General features: G+C 47.8%; 1 protein-coding gene across 2 annotated transcripts in view; it reads right to left on the reverse strand.

Moving 5' to 3' along the window:
* Nucleotides 1–19962, reverse strand: part of SHROOM3 (shroom family member 3) — a 319221-nt gene that overhangs the window by 158582 nt on the left and 140677 nt on the right. The window contains exon 1 of one of the 2 annotated variants that reach the window (XM_058667188.1): nt 10188–10460. The exons of the other annotated variant lie outside the window; for it this stretch is intronic. The gene's annotated coding sequence lies outside the window, so the exon portion shown is untranslated. Of the gene's footprint in view, nt 1–10187; nt 10461–19962 lie in introns of those variants that run through there. 2 annotated transcript variants of the gene reach the window in all.

Consider the following 19962-nt stretch of genomic DNA (forward strand, 5'->3'; position numbering starts at 1 on the left):
TGCCCTCCTGACAAGTTCACTAATACACCTGTCATGGAGTATTTTGTTCCTCATGGGACCTGCTCCCTGCTCTCATCTCCTCCTGCCAATCTGGTTCAGTTTCAGTCAGCCAGCTGGGTGGGGAGGGCATGGGAATGTGTAGTGCTCACGAATGTGGGAACATTGTCATTACAAAAAAGTAAAAAAAAAAGAGCTGTTCATACTTTCTGAGCCACAGATTTGACATATTTCCACTTCCTGAGGGATTTTCCTCATTAGTCTCATTAGTCCAATTGGCCTGCCTCCGAATTCACTCATTTCAGCCACTCCCTCCTCAGATTCTTCACTAATTCTCCAGTGATCCTAATCTAGAATTCTCTTAAGCCAAGGTGAAGGTAGTAGAGTTGCCTAATGTTAACTCCTTGTCAAAAGCACTTGTGGATCTGTAATCAAGTGATTTCGCAGATGAAAAATGGACTTTCAATTGAGTGGCCTCCTGCACAGCCACTTTGGAAACGCAGGGCAGATGTTTGCTCCTCAGAGACAGAGGGTATTGTCTTCCTGCTCACACATCAGTGGTGGAACATGGTCCCAAACAAGCCCCTGCTGAAGGGGCGAGGCCGAACCACTTCTTCCCAGACATGAACAGAACCGTTCAGATTGTTGCTAGGGAGGCAGAGTAAAAGAGAACCTTCCAACTTTTTATTAAATGGCCACTGCCCACTTCAATCTCACAAATATTTGGTTTCTATTAAAGTGCTGGATAGCTATGTACTCTAGAAAGCAGATACAAGTACAGTCACAAGAGATAAATCATTTCAAATTTATCTCAGTCATGATAATCTGACTCCCTACTGGTTTCTAGGGTAGGCAAGGGGCTAGGACCCCACCCCAGCTAGTGAGAGCTGACCCAAAGTAAAATTTGGAGGGGGGTTTTAGAAACATCGTTTCTTATTTTTAATAAAACATACAACCCTGGGACTCTCTCCCTTTCTCAGACGCAATGCCTGGAGCCACCGCAGCCATCCTGTAACCTTGAAGAGCAAATGTGAGGATGAAAAGCACTAGGTAAGGTAGACGGAAATGGACATAAATAAGCCTAAAGCCTGAAGGACATCACTGTGGCATGAAATGAAACCTGCCCCCATGTCTTTCAAGAAGCCAGACTTCAGGGAAGGCAATGGAGCTGATATTCAAAATCAACTGAACCAAGTGTTCACACAATCCAAAGGGAGAATGATGTCTACTTACAAAAAGATAATAGCAAAGGTGAATGGTTCTTGGGCTCTCCCTGCGTATCAGGCAGGGCTCGCTGCAGAATCTACACAACAGCTTTGTCAGGTGGACACTTTGACTTACTCCCTATGCTTTCAAAGAGATGGAGAGCCAGAAATGTATCTGAAGCCTCAAATTCTGCAATGCCGGGCCCGGCACCATGGCCTAACAGCTAAAGTCTTCGCCTTGAATGCGCCCTGGGATCCCAAATGGGCACCGGTTCTAATCCCGGCAGCTCCACTTCCCATCCAGCTCCCTGCTTGTGGCCTGGGAAATCAGTCAAAGATGGCCCAAAGCCTTGGGACCCTGCACCCGCATGGGAGACCTGGAGGAGGTTCCTGGTTCCCGGCTTCGGATCGGCATAGCATCGGCCGTTGTGCTCACTTGGGGAGTGAATCATCAGACGGAAGATCTTCCTCTCTGTCTCTCCTCCTCTCTGTATATCTGACTTTCTAATAAAAGTAAAATAAATCTTAAAAAAAAAAATTCTGCAATGCCAAGGTTGGGGCTCAGGTACAGGCCTTCTCACTCCACAGCCCTCCCAGGCCGGGTGCACTTGGAAAGGTTCCTGGCTTTTTAGGGCTGGATAGATTTCAAAAACATCACTCAGGCATTTTCCAGGAACTCCCCTCCCTGTTTGATTAGCACTAATTTGGTAGGTTTGTGCTCACTGCCCCGAATGTTCCCTGATACACTGGCACTGGCCAGAGCAAGGTCTCTCTCTCCACCCTCTAACAAAGCTCTGAGTCGGGCTCGGCAGCGTGGCCTAGTGGCTAAGGTCCTCGCCTTGATACCATATGGCCGCTGGTTCTAATCCCGGCAGCTCCACTTCCTCTCTGTCTCTCCTCCGCTCAGTATATCTGACTTTGTAATAAAAACAAAAATAAATCTTAAAAAAAAAAAAAAAAAAACTTAAAAAAAAAAAACCAAAGCTCTGAGTCCCAATGCTCAGTTGTAAAACACATCGAACCCAAGTCCAATCCTGGGTTTGGTGGGATTCATTCATGGCATAGTCCTGTTTCCCGCTTTGCTTCTGCCACAGCTTGTCATGTGATAGGAGTTAGTTTGACAACAGGGTCCTTTGGAGACACTACTTGCAGATGATGAAATTTACTCTTTAAAATGCAAGTGAGACCTAACACGCAATGAAGCGTTGACACTGGTCGGTTCAAATAATTGCCCTCTTAGTTCCTTGCCTCTGGTCCTTTCCTGTTTTTTTAACTTTTCCAAAAAATGTTTAAGTAGTATCCTGCAAATGCATCTGTCTCCATGATTCTTGAGATTATGAAGGCATGTGCATGGCCTTGGTACTGTTTATTCACGTCACACCCTCAGTCCTTGGCTTATTTAACAAATATTTGAGTATCTGTATGCAGCAGGCACTACACGAAGCACTGGGTATCCCCAGAGTCCATTCTCTGCCCACACACAGTGCAATAAAAGATACAGATATACCATATGACATTTCCTCTAAACCAACAGTCACCACAAATACAGAGCACACACAAGCCTAACCAATATAGTTATTAAGAGCAGGGACCCTGCTGGCAGAGAGCCTGGGTTCAAATCCCAGCTCTGCTACTGTGTGACCTTGGGCCACTGACTTGTCTGGCACCTCAGCTGTTTAATCTGTACCATTGTGAGTTTGTCCTAAGGTTGTTATGAGAGTTAGCATTCTTGCTGGTCACTTAGAATATCATAAGTAGGGGATGGCTCAGTGGCTAAATTCTAGCCTTACATGTGCTGGGACCCTATATAGGCACTGGTTTGTGTCCCTGCTGACCCACTTTCCTTCCAGCTCCCTGCTTGTGGCCTGGGAAAGCAATAGAGGCTGTCCTAAAGTCTTGGGAACTCCCTTCCCTTACCCAAGTGGGAGACCCAAAAGAAGCTCCTGGCTTCTGGCTTCAGATTGATTCAGCTCCTGGGGAGTGAACCAGTGCACAGAAGATCTTTCTGTATCTCTTTCTCTCTATAAATCAGCCTTGCCAATAAAAATAAATAATTTTTTAAAGATTTATTTATTTTTATTGGAAATTCAGATATATATAGAGGAGGAGGAGAGACAGAGAGGAAGATCTTCCATCCGATGATTCACTCCCCAAGTGAGCCCGATGGCCAGAGCTGAGCCAATCTGAAGCCAGGAGCCGGGAGCTCTTCTGGGTCTTCCATGTAGATGCAGGGTCCCAAGGCCTTGGGCCATCCTTGGCTGCATTCCCGGGCCATAAGCAGAGAGCTGGATGGGAGACCTGGAGGAGTTCCTCACTCCTGGCTTCAGATTGGCGCAGCACTGGCCAATGTGATCACTTGGGGAGTGAATCATCGGATGGAGAATCTTCCTCTCTGTCTCTCATCCTCTCTATATATCTGACTTCGCAGTAAAAACAAATAAATCTTAAAAAAAGGAAAGAAAATGCATTTTAAACCATAAGCAAACCGTGCACAAATTTCAAACTCATACCCAAACTTATTCATTAGTTCTATTTTCCCTTTTTTTAAGAAAAGGCACTTTGGTATCTTTTCGTTTGTTATGCATGCCTCTTTACTAGCATCTTGAGTCCGTTTTTGCTCACAGATCTAAATCCAGCACCTGGAAACACAAGCTGGCACATGGCAAGCACTCTCTAAGTATTTGTTGGTTGAATTGTATAGGTGAGGCACAGAGAACTGATCATGCTTGTTTTTTAGAAACAGCCCATCAGGAATCCAAGTTTCAGAAAACAAACTCAGAGTACAAATCCCTTTCTCCTGCGACCACAGTAACACAGGAGCAATGAAACACATGGGCGATCAAGAACAAGTATTCCAAATGTGCACTAGAGTCAGGAATTGTATCATGGCCCTTAAAAATAGGGGAGGATTTCAAAGACATGTTAATTTTGTTGCCAAAAGTTTTTGAAAACCATGCATATATAGGAGTCTTGAAAGGAAATTTCATTGATATGTTTTCTTGACAATGCCTGTTTCCCTTTTCCCCCCAAATACAAGAAGGAGAAAAAGAGAATGTGGAAATGGTGATCTCATCCACCTTCCTGTGGCCCTTGACCCTCATCACCCTAATCAACTATCATCAAAAATAAACATAATTAATTAAAAAAGAAAATGCCCATGAAGAAAAAACAAATGCATAGATTTCAAGACTTTCTGTACCAAACTCAAACTATCTTTTCATTCCATGTTCCAAGAACTTTTTGAAATGCCACTGTCTGGGCCCGGCTCAGTGGCATAGCGGCTAAAGTCCTCACCTTGAACACCCCAGGATCCCATATGGGCGCCAGTTCTAATCCCGGCAGCTCCACTTCCCATCCAGCTCCCTGCTTGTGGCCTGGGAAAGCAGTCGAGGACGGCCCAATGCATTGGGATCCTGCACCCACGTGGGAGACCCAGAAGAGGTTCCTGGTTCCAAGTTCCCGGCTTCGGATCGGCGCGTACCGGCCGTTGCGGCTCACTTGGGGAGTGAATCATCGGACGGAAGATCTTCCTCTCTGTCTCTCCTCCTCTCTGTGTATCTGACTTTGTAATAAACTGAATAAATCTTTAAAAAAAAAAAAAAGAAATACCACTGTCTATACTGGCAAAATCATTTGGACTCTGTGACTCTACTGGGGAATTTTATTTCCCATGACTTTAGGGTAGTGTGCCAAGCCACAAAATATGAAGGAGAAATAAAAGTCATCATGGCAACGTTCTCCCAGGGTTGGGTTGCACAGCACAGGACCTTCCTTTACGGCACACAACATGCCTTTCTTTACAGAGGCTTTCAGAGACACCAAGCTTTCCCAGTTCCTGCTCACAGGTCACCTGCTTGCAAAAGGCAGAAATCCAACCGGCAGGTGCGCCAGCCCTTGTGCAGTGCAGGACAGGTGGAATGTGAATGTACTATCAATATGACACTGTCGTCTCCAACTGGGGATCCTGTCCAGGATTCAACTAATGTTGAGGAACAACTTCATTTGTGAGTGGCTAACTCAAGGCCTCATTCACTTACAAATAGGATATGTCGCCAATTCAATCACTTCCTCTTCTTCTCTGGCTGAGGTCTATTGGTACACAGATTCAAGGGATTCATACTAGACCATCGAAGAAGGTAATTCAAGAAGTCTGGGGAAGATAGAATGGAAGGCAAGTTGAGGAGGGGGTGTTTGGCCTGGTGATGAAGAGGCTCATACTCCACAAGGGAGTACCAGGGTTCAAGGCCCCACTCTGGCTCGTGACTCATTTCCTGCCAAAGTACACCCTGAGAAGCAGCCAGCAATCGCTCAAGTAACAGGGTTCCTGGTGCCCACATGGAAGATGCTGGCGCCTGGCTCTGGATTCATCTCAGACTGGCTGGCAATGTGGGTAGGGGGCCAGTGGGATGAGAGTTCCTCCATCTCTGTGCCTCTCAAATAAAATCATGGAAAAAATAATAAGGTCATTTTGGTGCAAGATTCTGAAGTCCATACATACAGGAGCCTTCAAGAAGCTCATACACTATAAAAACTGCACATGGATTTCAAAAACCTTTGTACTAAAATGAACTTATGACCTTTGAATTTCATTTTTCTGCAAAGTAGAGGTACCTGCCTATCCTGTTACATTATTATCTGTCTGAAGTTCACTTCAGGTTCACATTAGGCAGGTTCATAAAGCTTACATTATATAGGTCCGGAGCAGTAGTCCAGCCACTGGGGTCCGAACTTCACATGCACTGAGATCCCAAATGGACACAGGTTCTAAGCCCGGCAGCCCTGCTTCCCATCCAGTTCCCTGTTTGTGGCCTGGGAAAGCAGTGGAGGATGGCCCAAAGCCTTGGGGACACTGCACCTGCGTGGGAGACCCGGAGGAGGTTCCTGGTTCCTGGCTTCAAATTGGCTCAGCATTGGCTGTTGCGTTGTGGCCACTTGGGGGGTGAATCACTGGACGGAGGATCTTTCTTCTCTCCTGTCTGTATATCTGACTTTTCAATAAAAATTAACAAAAATAAATCTTAAAAAAAGCTCACATTATTATAGAGACAAAAATAAAACTGCAACAAATGCCAGGAAAATCTCACCATTTTTAGTTACATTTTTGCCAGTTAGCATCTCCATAGCTTTGGAAATTGATTTTCAACTCCAGTCCTTGGAAAAAAAAGCAACAAACATTTTTTTTTTCCCCTCAGGGAGAGATAGGAAGACTTCACCATCAAGTACAAATTGCTCATTTAGAGAACAGGAATGAGGGATGCATGCGTTTGCTTCCTTAAAAAGCTTACTGCTTTACAGAAAGCCTCTGAGTGCTGTCCTGATTCTTCTTGAGCAGTGGAGCAGTTTGCAGTTCAGTGTTAGTTAATTTTAATTAAAAAAAAAATACCATTCCTGAGACCCCCGTTGCTATGTGACTCCCAGGGTACAACAACAGATGGCCCAGGAGGGCTGGAGGCTGAACCCGCGAGCATGCAGCCCTCCTCCGCAGGCATACCATCCGCATTCCTGGAATGCCTTCAGAGGCAGTCTGGGCCAGCCACCTTCAGAGCAGCTCACCCACAGGCTCTTTGGCTGGCCTCCCTGGCCAGGGGGCCTAGGCTGAAATTTGCTATAAATGAAAAAAGTTCAGGCTTCTCTAGGAAAAGGCCACGGGAGAGAAGGCACTGTCTCTTCCAGCTTAGGCTCCAGGTAAACGTTACCAAAACTAGCCCCTGGACTTGGCTGCAAACTGAACAAGTGAGCAGCAGGGACACACCAGCGTGTGCACCTGCCAGACATACATGCCACACTCCGTATCAGTGTATCGGTACATTTCACTGTCCTTAAGCCTACGACTCCCTTCAAGGTACAGAATGATCCAGTGAAGAAAGCCAGCATAGTTTTGCCCTGAGGCATTCTTGGTGCCCAGAGAGAATGGCTGGGGGGCACAACTGAAAGGATTGCTAATATCCCTTTAGCCAGGATAGCGATAAAGACAGGCTTTGTTTTGAATTTCTAACCCTTTAGTGCCTCTGGACACGTTCATTCAGCAAACCGGGAAAATGACACTGACCTTCATGGCATCACTTGGAGGAATTAGTGAGCTGTGATTAATAAGCAACAGAGAAATCGTGGCATAAATATCTGGATCGCTAAGACCTTACTGCCACGGAGGCAGAGGGAAAAGATAAGGAAGGAACGTGGAGCCTGAGTCTAATAGATGGCCCATGCCTCTGAGGGAGCAGGTCTGGAATGCTAGCCACAGGCTGGAGTGAGCAGGGTCTACTGGGGGCTGGACTGCACCCTCTGGAGCCTGGATACTGGGGGAAAAAATAAGATTCTAGCAGCTTCTCAGGGCGGGTCTCTCACATTCCAGGACCAGAGTTTCAGCTTTCCAACCAGGCCCGGAATGCACAGGCAAAGGCCTCCTTTGGCCAGGTTCACCTGACCCTCCAGGGCACAGCAGGGCCATCCCCCCCAGTTTCGGTTCACACCCTGTTCTTGTTGAGGTTTTCTCTCAATGGGACCAGATGACAGTGCCTTTAAAAGGTGATTTAAAGAACGAAATGACTTGAGACTGCTGGGGTCTCTAACTTCCAAAGTCAGTCATTAATCCCAAGTTCACCGTGTGTCACCAAATGTGATCCTTGGTACTGCTGGGGGTGAGGGTGAGGTAGAGGTGTTTCATTGAAATAAAAAATGCCTTTTAGAGATTGAACCTAATAACCTTTGCCAGTTCACTGGGGACGCTTTAATGAAGCCTTCTCCCTAGAGGCATGCGAACTCCTCTGAATTCACAAATCTCTCCCCAACCTTCACTCAGAAAAGTCAGGGGCTGGAGAAGGAGTTTGGCTCAATGGTGAAGACATGGCAACAGAGTGCCTGGGTTCAAGTCCCAGCTGTCTACCGTTCCAGCTTCTTCTGCTTCGCCTCTTCTGTCCCCCTTTTGTTTACCCCCTGCACCCTGGGACCAGCAGGTGATGGCTCAAGTACTCATGGGGGAGACCTGGGTTGACTTCCCAGCCCAGCTCCTCTTGTCTGAGCATTTATGCAGTCAATCAGCAGATGGAACATCTCTGTCTCTATCTGCCTTTCAACTAAATTAAAAAACAAACAAAAAAGGTCAGGAGCCAAGGTTGAGGTCAGGATGGGGAGAGACACACAAAGAGAGACTTAGACAGCCTTCTGTCTGCTTAGCTCAGTCCTTCAAGCACAGCCAAGGGGTACATAGTGTGTCTGCTGGGGATAGGGGCAGCTGGGCAGCTCTATTGTAACCTATTGTGTCCGTAGCACCGGGCTGGACCCTCGCACACCATGCGGCAGTCAAGGCAGCCTGGCCTGAAGGGAAGAAGGCTTCTAAAAGTAGTCGCTACAGCAACGAGAAATTAAAGAGCCTTACTTTCCCGGTCCTCCAACCTAACTCTTGGCTATTGTTCCTGGCATGAAATTATCTATCTATCTTAGCTCTTAACGGTTGTACTCAGTTACATAGATTGGGTTCCCCTCATGCCCTTGCACATGGGCACAAAGGCTTTGGAGTCTCTTGACATGTGGGATTTCTGTGACGTTATTTACTTTTTCAGTACAGAGAAGCCTTCAACTCACTCTCCATTTCTTAGGACATGGGGGTTTTATAGATAGGGATTTTCAAAAAGGAATAGTAATTGAGACCGAGATGGTATTGTTATGCCAAAAATGGCCTTATCCTTTTCCCCCAGGAAATCACTTTTGAGTTCTATATTTGCTAGGCTATAACTCTTAACTGCAAACACAATTTTGAAATATCAGCCAGTGGCAAATAGTCTGTATCGCCATAGTCTCCCCAGGTTCCTTTCTCCAACTCCTTGGACTACGATACATTTACAAATCGAATCCATACCTAACCATCTGCGGCTTCGAATCACCATCGACACTGTTTTTACACACGCTACATTTTCAATGACTGCTTGTGGACTTGGGTGATGGTCACATCTCCCCTGATAATGTCACTCTGGTGCCTTTATGCATTGAGACAGTCATGGTCAGTATTTGCATTTAGCTAATGTGTTGGTCCTACAGGGGAAAAAATCTTAAATACACGCCAACTAACAGTTGAGCAAGTGGGAAGATTCCAACAGGCCATGAACTTAAACGAGAAAGGCGTCTTTCAGGGTTTTGAAGGAATGACTTTTTTCGCATATAGGGGGAGCCTTCCACCACCCCTGTCTGTCCTTCTGTCCACCAGCTGGACAGGATTACCGGGAGCTGGAAAACACCATCCCTTCAAGGAAGCAGTGAAGATCCTCGAAGCTCACAGGGTGAGAGAACTAGTCTCAGATGGTCTTTGGGTTTATAAAGGCACCTGTGCTCACTGACAGAATGTGTTCATGACCAACATAAAAATCCACGGGTAAAATACCTCATCACGATAAAGCCCTCAGAGAGAGAACCCGAGTTCCAAGCAACCAGCCTTTTGGGCAATCTTTGATTTCTAAGTTCTCAAATGACCAGGATGCCGACAGGCAACCCGCGAAGGAAGACCTTGGAAGCTCGTTGTCAATTAACCAACAAGCAACAAGAAACCATAAGAGGGTTTAAGCCGCATCAGAAGGGTGGTTTTACAGTCCTCAGCTTCTCCGCGGGGGCAGTTTGGGTTAGCACTGCTGAATTCCGCCTGAAGGATGAGCAGTGAGCCTAGAAATCCAGCCAGATCCTCGCGCTCCGGCGGAAGGCACCCTTTGCCTTTGTTGAGCACATGAACACGAATGGTCACTTTCACAGCACACAAGAAGTCAGAGGGCTTTAGAAATTACTCGTCCTTCAGATCCCACCACCCAACTGGGGGGTGGGGGTGGGGAGGAGCTGCCTGATGGGAGGGAGCCCCACTTCCTGGTGGGGTACAGCAGAGCACACTGTGTGTGCTAGCCTTGATGAAAAGGGACACTGCCAAAGCGCCAGGCGTAGTTTGTCAACTGCAAACCAAGAGGGCACTGCCAAGCCCCAGTAGTTTGGCAGCTTTCCCCTGCCCACCTACAGCTTTCTCGATTCCTTTGTTATCATTTCTGCCCGAGCAGCTGACAGCCACGAACGCTCAATCCTCCTTCAGCAAGGCTTGGACTGGGCAAGTTCTCTGTCTCTTTTCAGTTGACCTTCCCAAGGCCGGCATTTCTGGCCACGTCGGTGCAGACAGAACGTCAATCCAGAAGGGGTAACTGATGTAAAACGGACTTACCTTACAGGAGCCACAGCCCCGACGTTCCCATTGATTCCTCAGCTAACTGCCGCACGCTGCCGGCCGGCAGAACACCGGGCCACGCAAGAGGCCGCTCTCCACGAGTGGGTTCAGAGGCTGCGGGACGGGGTGGACGCGCAGAAGCAGTCCCCGGAGCAGGGCCGGAGCTGAGGCGCAGGTGTTGGTCAGGACCTCAGCCGCAACCTGCGCCGCCCCGGATTAGCTGCCGCCTGCCAAAGCCAGTCGCAAGGACAGCCCGGTCAGGAGCCAATCGCCGCGGGCCGGCTGACAGCAGCGGGCCCGCTGTCGGAAGGGGCCGTCCTCACACAGGGGCGCAGGGTGGGTCGGGCTGCCCGCCCAGCGCAGGGGAAAGCGAGGGCTTTGGGGGTGATCCCTTTCCTGCCCTTCCCAGCTTCAGTCACCCTGGGGGGGCCCTGGAACGGCACTAGCCCCGCCCCTGCTGGGAGTCTGAGCTGAGACTTTGTTGCAGCGGATTCAGATCGATTTTTAATTCGCCGAAGATTTGTGTGTGTGTGTATGCTGCAACAGGTTCTTACAGAAGCTAGGGAAAAGGGGAGGAAGCAGTAAATAAAAGAAAGATCTTTTGAGAGGGGTTGTTTCCAATCGTGCAGTACAATATTGGAAACCGCTTCGGTGCTACTTCTTGAAAATTAAAAGACAAGAACAGCCGCAAAAAGCCGGCACTCCTCAAGAGAAAGTGCGCAGCGGATGGAATCTTAAAACATTCCCTAAATTACAATCAGCCCAAGAGCGTTTGCTTGGCTCCGTCATCCGCGCGCCTGCACCATTTTGCAGCTGTATGGATGAGGAGGGCCCAATTCGCGCTTGGTATTTGCCCCAGACTGTAGGGGTCAGCTTAACAGTAACCACAGACACACACAGAGAAATGGGATAGTACACACAGAAAGCAGAGGGGTCCCCGAGTGCGCCTGCGACCCCGGCTGGCGCAAAGGTATTTTCATTAGTCTGCAGCTGCTGTATGGGAAACAGGTCCCTCTCAGCTGACTTGCACACCTTCTGCCCTAAAGATCTTAACCAGACTTGCTGCTTATCTGGGGAAGAAAGCAGAGAAAACCCAGAGTCTTTCTCTCTCTCTCACACACACACACACCAACACAAAAGAGCACTCTGAAATCCCAGGGTGGGGATATTATATTCTGCCTTCCATAGTAATCCATATACCCAGGCAGTTCCCCCTCCCCAAAACGCCCCCGTGTTGGCTTTACATTTCAAAGGTGAGACCAAATTAAGAAAGTCTGTCTTAGTAGAATTTGCCCCTTGATTTCCGGAGCTATTGATATCCCCGATGTGAGATCCAAGGAAATCAGACCGAGCAAGCCATGCGCTGGGAGCAGTGGTTGCGGTGTTGCACACAATCTCCTACCGCGTCCTGCTCAGTGGAAGCACGCTTTCCAAAACCTAAGTCATGGAAGGCAGAGTTCTTATCTAGGTTATCAGCTCCCCGGCCCCTCCCCCAGCACCTCCCCCACACCACTGAGTTGCATTTCCTTTGAGTCAAACAAGACTACTCCCAGCGGGCCAGAGTTCAAGAGCAGCCACACACAATTCAAGTTGAATGTGTCAAACTTAAGGACCTCCTGCTGCAGACCCAGCGGTCCGTCTCCACCTTGTGCAGAATGACGGATGGCCGGTCTGACAGGTTTGTTTATCACCAGCAGCCATCCGGGATGGGACCACCCTTCCTCCAGCCAGCAGCATATTCACAGGAATTCATTTCACCGTTTCCTTACAGTCCAGGTGTTTGTTATCAGCCACACAGCTTGATGGTGCTAGGAGGTGTGTAAATTACCTATTCCTCAAGGATGCCATTTATATGGAAAGAAATCTGTGTGGTTCTTTTTTTTTTAATTGTTGTTCTTTTTAAAAATTTAATTATTTTATTTTTTACTTGGAAAGGTAGATATACAGAGAGAAGGAAAAGACAGAAAGATCTTCCATGCATGGGTTCGCTTCCCAAGTGGCCACAATGATTGTAGCTGAGCCTTTTCAAAGCCAGGAGCCAGGTGCTTCCTTCCGGTCTTCCACACTGGTGCAGGGTCTCAAGGCTTTGTACCGTCCTCAACTGCTTTCTCAGGCCACAAGTAGGGAGCTACAAGGAAAGTGGAGCAGCTGGGACAGAAACTGGAGACCATATAAGATTTCCAGGCTTGGATGCAAGGGCAAGGATTTAGCCACCAGGCTACTGTGCCAGGCCCTCTCTATGTGGTTCATTAGCAAAGCTAAACTAGGCAGACAAAATTTTAATTAACTAATTTATTTATTTTTAAAGATTTATTTATTTTTGCTGGAAACACAGATATATAGAGAGAGGAGGAGAGACAAAGAGGAAGATCTTCCGTCCGATGATTCACTCCCCAAGTGATCACAACTGTCAGGAGTTATTCCAATATCCTTCGCTGGACCCGGTGCCATTCCTTCTTCCTCACAGCTCACAGTTCGCGCCGGCCTAGCTATCCACCAATCGGATTTAACCTGGCTTTCCACCTGAATCCCACCTCCCAATCTTCCAGCCCCCTCCCCAACTCTGCCCACTCGCCAATCATCCCTAGGCATTCACCTGCAGGCGCCAATCCCCTGGGGGCCTGGCCTCAATCCCTCCCAATTCCCACCCCCTACACCTGGCAGACAAAAAGGCCCCCCCAGGTGCGGCTCGCTGTCTTATTCCTCTCTTATCCCTCCTTCTCTGGTCTCTGTCTCTCTGCTCTCTCTCTGGTCTCTCCCTCTCTCTTCTCCCCTTTTTTCCTCCTGACTTTCACCACCTCTACCCTGTTCCTGCCCCATTGGAATAAACCTCCTAAGATACCTCATTGTGTCTGGTGTGTTTCAGCTCACGGTAAAGAACCAGGTTGTGGGAATTAACTGCGCGTAATAATATTGTAATATCGTATGAACTAGAACTCTCCAATCTTTTTAAATAACTAACAATAACGGCTAGAACTGAGCCAATCCAAAGCCAGGAGCCAGGAACTTCTTCTGGGTCTCACACAAGGGTGCAGGGTCCCAAGGCTTTGGCCCATTCTCAAATGCTTCCCAGGCCACAAGCAGGGAGCTGGATGGGAAGAGGGGCCACCAGGATTAGAACCAATGCCCATATGGGATTCTGAAGTATTCAAGGTGAGGACTTTAGTCACTAATCTATTGTACCCGGTTCTAAATTTTTTCTTTATTTGAAAGTTTGCTACAGAGAGAGGGGAAGAAAGAGCAATCTTCCACCCACTGGCCCATTCCCCAGATGACTACATCAGGTAGGGCTGGGTCAGGCTGAAGCCAGGAGCCAGGAGCTTCAATTGGTTCTCTCACATTGGTGGCAGGGGTCCAAGCACTTGGGCCATCTCCCACCGCTTTTCCGAGGCCATTAGTGGCAACTTAACCATTGCACCAAATATCTGTGCCACATTTGTCTGCAAGACCCACGGACGAGAAGAGCAGGGTGTGGCTTCCCACCTGGGTCTACCACTGATGGGCCAAGGGACTTTGAACGAGTCTCTTGTCTTTTGGGCTCTGTGGCCTCATGCCTGCATGATGACCCTGGCACAGGCAACACAGGCTTTCCTCCTCAGTCCTGACGTGTGGTGAGGAGGGAGGGAGAGGGAATATATTGCAGAAGTTTTCGAAGACCTGTGATCCCCATTTGTCCTGAAACTCAGAGACTTACATACTTGTAACTGTCCTCTGCTAGCCTTTTACGACACAAACCCGCAGGCAGGAGGGGTTTATGTTGTTGATGAACTGCAGACCAAGGTGGACAGGCTTGATTTCAGAGCACATTTCCATAGGCATTTTTCCTTAATGATTTGCACATGCACTGGGGGAGGGGGACTCTTACATAGGACGGGAGGATGAAGGTCTTGGGTGGAAATTGTACAAAAGAACAAAGCTGACTCTGCTTCACCAATTTCCACCTTTGTGTCTGGTAACACAGCTCCCACATAAGGTGGATTTAGATGCCTGTAGGTCAATGACTTGGCAGCCTTTATACCTTCATCATTCATTTCCAAAGCTCAAAGGACTCGCATGGAGGAGGTTTGTACAAATTACAAGCTTGTCCTTAATACTCCCGGGAGGAATTTCAGGAATTTTCTGAATGAGGGAGACAGAAATGGCCTCCTGGCCTCTGGTTGGCTTTCTTCTCCTTAAGTGCTGGCTAACTTCTAATGCACTAGCTGTATAAGGCAGTGCATCGCTGTGTAACGACTGTATAACGCACTACAGTGCTACCCAACACACCATATAAGTGACAAGCATACTGTGGGTGTTAGTATTGCCTCTGCTCACAAACATGTCAGCTCCACAAAGAACAAACAGGCTTGTTTCTGATCATGGCTGAGCCCTCAGAACTTGCAGCAAAGGCTGGTCTATATTAGACACCTAAAGTATACAGTTTTCACATCATGTGGAAGATTCAGGTAGCACTGGGACCCTGATGGTGTCTTTTTATGAACAACAGTCTCTAGAGGAAGCAGCGTGCAGACAGTAACAACAATCAAGGCAACGGGGATGAGTAAGGTGAGAAAAACTGTTAGTGAATAAACTCTTATGGGATTCAGGTGAGTTCAGCTAACTGTGTCTATCCCCACATGCAGCTTCCAGGCTACTGGACAACTTGGCAGTGAGCCAAGAAAAAATGTCAGACTCTCTGGTCTGGTCCCTTTGGCTCATTTCTGGGGGGTCTTGACTTTGTTGGAGAGCTGGGAGCATGGCTACAGGCGCCAGAACTTTGGGGACCTCTAGGGGAGTAGACACTGGGCAGTGAGTGAGCAACACCCACAGATTTCACCGCAGTTTGATGGCATCCTGGTATTAACAAGCTGAGGAGAATAAGCCTACTTGCACCATCATTAAGATCCTGGTTAAGTCCTGGGTAGAAACTTCAAGGCATCAAGCCTTCAGGACACAGAACTCAGAAGGCATGGTGTTTTCTTATTGTTGAAATTCACCTTTTCCATGTCACTCTGCCCTGTCTGGCTGGCCCAGAGCTATCTTAGCATCCTTGTTCTTTTACTTTCTCCTCCCCTTCTCTCCTCTCCAAAGGGAAATCCAAATATTTCTTCATGACAGTGTTGGTGGCCAGAAGGCAGCAAACAAAGGCAATGAACTCCGTTATCCTTTCAAAGAACCAATATCCAGGTTTTGAAAGAACCAATAATCCCAAGCTTAGATTTAGTGCTGAGACTAACAGTTACAGGAACTATATTTGGGTTCACAATTTATGTTCAGCGATGAGGAAACTTCAGCAGAGAAAGAAATGAAAAACAAAACTTAGAGGAATTTTAATAGGCCATTTCAACTTCTTACACAGCTAAGATAAAGGAGAGGGGCTAGAGCCATGACAAACCAGGCTGTCTCCACCTGCAGCGCCAGTATCCCCTATGAGTGCCATTTCAAGGCCTGTCTTCTCCACTTTTGATTCAGCTCCTACTAATGGCATGGGAAAGCAGCAGAAGAAAACCTAAATGTTTGGGTCCTTGAACCCATACAGGAGATCTAGAAGAAGCTCCTGGCTCCTGTCTTAGGATTGGCTCAGCTCTAGCCTTTGTGACCATTTGAAGAATAAATTAGTGGTTTGAAGATCTCTCTCTCTCTCTGTAAATCTGCATTTCCATTCAAAAACAATAAGCCTTTAAAATTTTTTAAAATATTTTTATTTCTTTTTAAAAAAGATTTATTTTCTTCTGATTGCAAAGGCAATAGAGGAGAAACAAAGAAAGATCTTCTATCAGCTGGATCACTCTCCATGTGGCTACAATGACCAGAGCTGAATTGATCCAAAGCCAGGAGCCAGGAGTTTCCTCCGGGTCTCTCATGTGGGTGCAGGGTCCCAAGGCTTTGGGCTGTCCTCAATTGTTTTTCCAGGCCACAAGCAGGGAGCTGGATGGGAAGTGGAGTAGCCAGGATATGAACTAGTGTTCATAAGGATCCTGGTGCTTAGAGGTGGAAGATTAGCCAGTTGAGTCAACACACCAGCCCCAAAATAAAACAAATCTTAAAAAATATATAAAATAAAATAAAGAAGGAGAAAGGCATCAAGATTGTGTTCATATGTATTTTCATACACCCACTGACACAGGCACTTAGTCACTTGTTGGGGCTCTTGAAATGTCTGATAGATACCTAGTATTTGCAATATTGACTTTAACTCTCCCAACAACCCTGCTTAGAAGACACTATCATACCCATTTCACAGCTCAGGAATTTCAGGCACAGATAGACTGAAAATTTGCCTAAGGTGGACACTCTCAAGTGCTGGAATATGAAGTTAGGCAGCCTGATTGCAAAAGACCTGCTCTTAAACATGACCGCCTGTGTTAGAAATGTTGGAATTTAAAACAGGACACACAGCACATGCCTGGAACTTATGAGCTTTGGGTATTTATCCAGGTAGCAGAATTCTCCTGTGCCATGCCTCCCCCAGCCAGATACGGGCAGCTTAGATCAGGTGGATGCTGGACGGTGCCAGTTAGCAGTAAAGAGAGAGGCTGTCAGGCAATTGTAGCCTGGTGATAATTTGATACAATTAAATCTGGTTCAAATCACAATTTAAAGTGACAGTGACAAGGACATTTTTTTCCTTATACTTTCCTGATCTCTGCCTGCTATAGTAGAAAAGGGCAGTGGGGACAGCAAAGCCATGGTCCTTGAAAAGAAATGAGACCAGAGAGAGGCACAAGCAGGGAGCCAGCTCAAGGCATGAGTTGGTTTGATTTTATTCACTCCACATGCATTTCATGTAAATGTGTCAGGCCCAGCACAGTGGCCTAACAGCTAAAGTCCTCGCCTTTAATGTTCAGGGATCCCATATGGGCGCCGGTTCTAATCCTGGCAGCTCCACTTCCCATCCAGCTCCCTGCTTGTGGCCTGGGAAAGCAGTCGAGGATGACCCAAAGCTTTGGGACCCTGCACCCACGTGGGAGACCTGGAGGAAGTTCCTGGCTCCAGGCTCCAGATCAGCAAAGCACCGGCTGTTGCACTCACTTGGGGAGTGAATCATCGGACGGAAGATCTTCCTCTCTGTCTCTCCTCCTCTCTGTATATCTGACTTTGCAATAAAAATAAATATGGTGGGCAGTGAAGTGGTCCCAAGGAGTGTGATCTGGTAAATTGCTGTCCAGTTTGGAGTTAGAAATTACCCATCAGTCCTCCACTGGAAAACACAGCCTCGCCAATTTGCCGGAAGTAAAAACTGGCCAGCCAGGGCTGAGGCTCCTAGGCTGGCAGCTCCAAGGCTGCCTGGGTCAGCCAAGTAGGTAAATGGACACAGGAGGCAGCTGGGCTCCCGGGGAACCCAGAAAGGTAGTGCATCTGTCACACACACATAGCTCTGAGCGCCAGCTGCCAGGCCATTCCCACTGCTCCAGAAGCAGGAGACACACAACAGATAAAACTTTCAGATTTTTTTTCTTATTCTTTTTTTTAAGACTTATTATTTATTTTTATTGGAAAGGCAGATTTTTTTTTAAAGATTTATTCAGTTTATTACAAAGTCAGACATACAGAGAGGAGGAGAGACAGAGAGGAAGATCTTCCATCCGATGATTCACTCCCCAAGTGAGCCACAACGGGCCGATGCGCGCCAATCCGAAGCCGGGAACCAGGAACCTCTTCCAGGTCTCCCACGTGGGTGCAGGGTCCCAATGCATTGGGCCATCCTCAACTGCCTTCCCAGGCCACAAGCAGGGAGCTGGATGGGAAGTGGAGCTGCCGGGATTAGAACCGGCGCCCATATGGGATCCTGGGGCGTTCAAGGCGAGGACTTTAGCCGCTAGGCCACGCTGCCGGGCCTGGAAATGCAGATTTACAGAGAGAAGGAGAGACAGAGACAAAGATCCTCCATCTGCTGGAAGGGAAGTGGAGTAGCCAGGGGACGGGAACCCAAGAACTGGGATTCCAGTGCATGCAAGGCAAGGACGCCAGCCACTAGGCTACCGCGCTGGGCCCTCTTTTGTTGTTGTTGTTTTTAATTAACGAATTAAGAGGAAAAGAGATATACACAGAGGAACATAAATGGACAGAGAGAGCACCCATCTGCTGGTTTACTCCCCAAATGCCCACAACAGCCTAGGCTGCACTGGGGGAGAAGGCCAGAATCAAGAATTCAATCTGGGTTTACATAGCGGGTAACAGGAACTCAACTGCCTGGGCCATCACCTGCTGTTTCCCAGTATGAGGAGAGACTGAGGACTGACTCCACCTTCCTGGATTCAGTGCCACCTGGAATGCCTGCTAACCCAGAGCTGCCTTAAATCCCCTAGGTTTCAGGCTCCTGAAATACCTGGATACCCAGCACTACCGTAAACCCTTTAAACAGATCTCAACTCCCTTAAGGCCCACTTGCCTAATTAAGCTTAGTGACCTTCAGGTTTAGACTGTGCGCTCCACCAATCCCCTGGGGCATTTATCCCTGGTGCCCACTTACAGCGGCATCTGCCACTCCCTGACCTGGCACTTCTCATACCCACCTTGAGGCTATAAAGAGGCCTCTTCCCTTTGTTCTCTCTTCTTTCCTCCTGCTCTCTCTGTCTCTCTCCTTGTGCTGTCTCTGTTCTTTTCTCTGTCTCTGTCTCTCCTTTACTCCTGCTCTCTGTCTCTTCCTGCCCTTCTCTGCTTGCCCTCTGCTCTGTTTTTAACTCTCTGTATCTGCCCTGTGCATGGCCGGGTCTCCCAAGGGTTAAATCCACAGCTTAGGGAGTTTAGGGAGCTTAGGGAGGAGCTAGGCAGACTACAAAAGAGGCAGGCCAACTTCGAATAAATGGCATTCTCTTTACAAGAATGACCCACTGTGTGTTACCTATTTTGTAACCCTATTCCCTCAACTCGGGGGTCCGGAGACATGGGCATTGCCAAAAGCCCTGCTCTCACCTTCTCCCTGCCCCATGCTACCTCCCTTGTTGGAATAAAGGCCTCCTGCATGGCTCACTTGCTGTGTTGGGTTTGTGAAAAAAAGCTAACACCAAGAGACTGCATTAATAGGGAACTGGGGACAGGAATCAGAGCCAGAAACGGAACCAGCTGTGTCCTAACTGCTTCTCAGATGCCTGTCCCATCTCAGGATTTTTATATGGATCAAACACACATCTTCCGCTCAAATATTCACACTGGGGTAAGATGTCATTTTAAAAATGTTAACAACCGGGCCCGGCGGCGTGGCCTAGCGGCTAAAGTCCTCGCCTTGAAAGCCCCAGGATCCCATATGGGCGCCGGTTCTAATCCCGGCAGCTCTACTTCCCATCCAGCTCCCTGCTTGTGGCCTGGGAAGGCAGTTGAGGACGGCCCAATGCTTTGGGACACTGCACCCGCGTGGGAGACCCGGAAGAGGTTCCAGGTTCCCGGCTTCGGATTGGCGCGCATCGGCTGTTGCAGCTCACTTGGGGAGTGAATCATCGGACGGAAGATCTTCCTCTCTGTCTCTCCTCCTCTGTGTATATCTGGCTGTAATAAAATGAATAAATCTTTAAAAAAAAAAATGTTAACAACCAAAGAACTCAATTAATTCAAGTCACTGAGTTGGGTTTCTAAAAATAGGTGGTGATTGAA

Source organism: Ochotona princeps, chromosome 7, assembly GCF_030435755.1.
Source record: "Ochotona princeps isolate mOchPri1 chromosome 7, mOchPri1.hap1, whole genome shotgun sequence".
Taxonomy (NCBI): Eukaryota; Metazoa; Chordata; class Mammalia; order Lagomorpha; family Ochotonidae; genus Ochotona; species Ochotona princeps.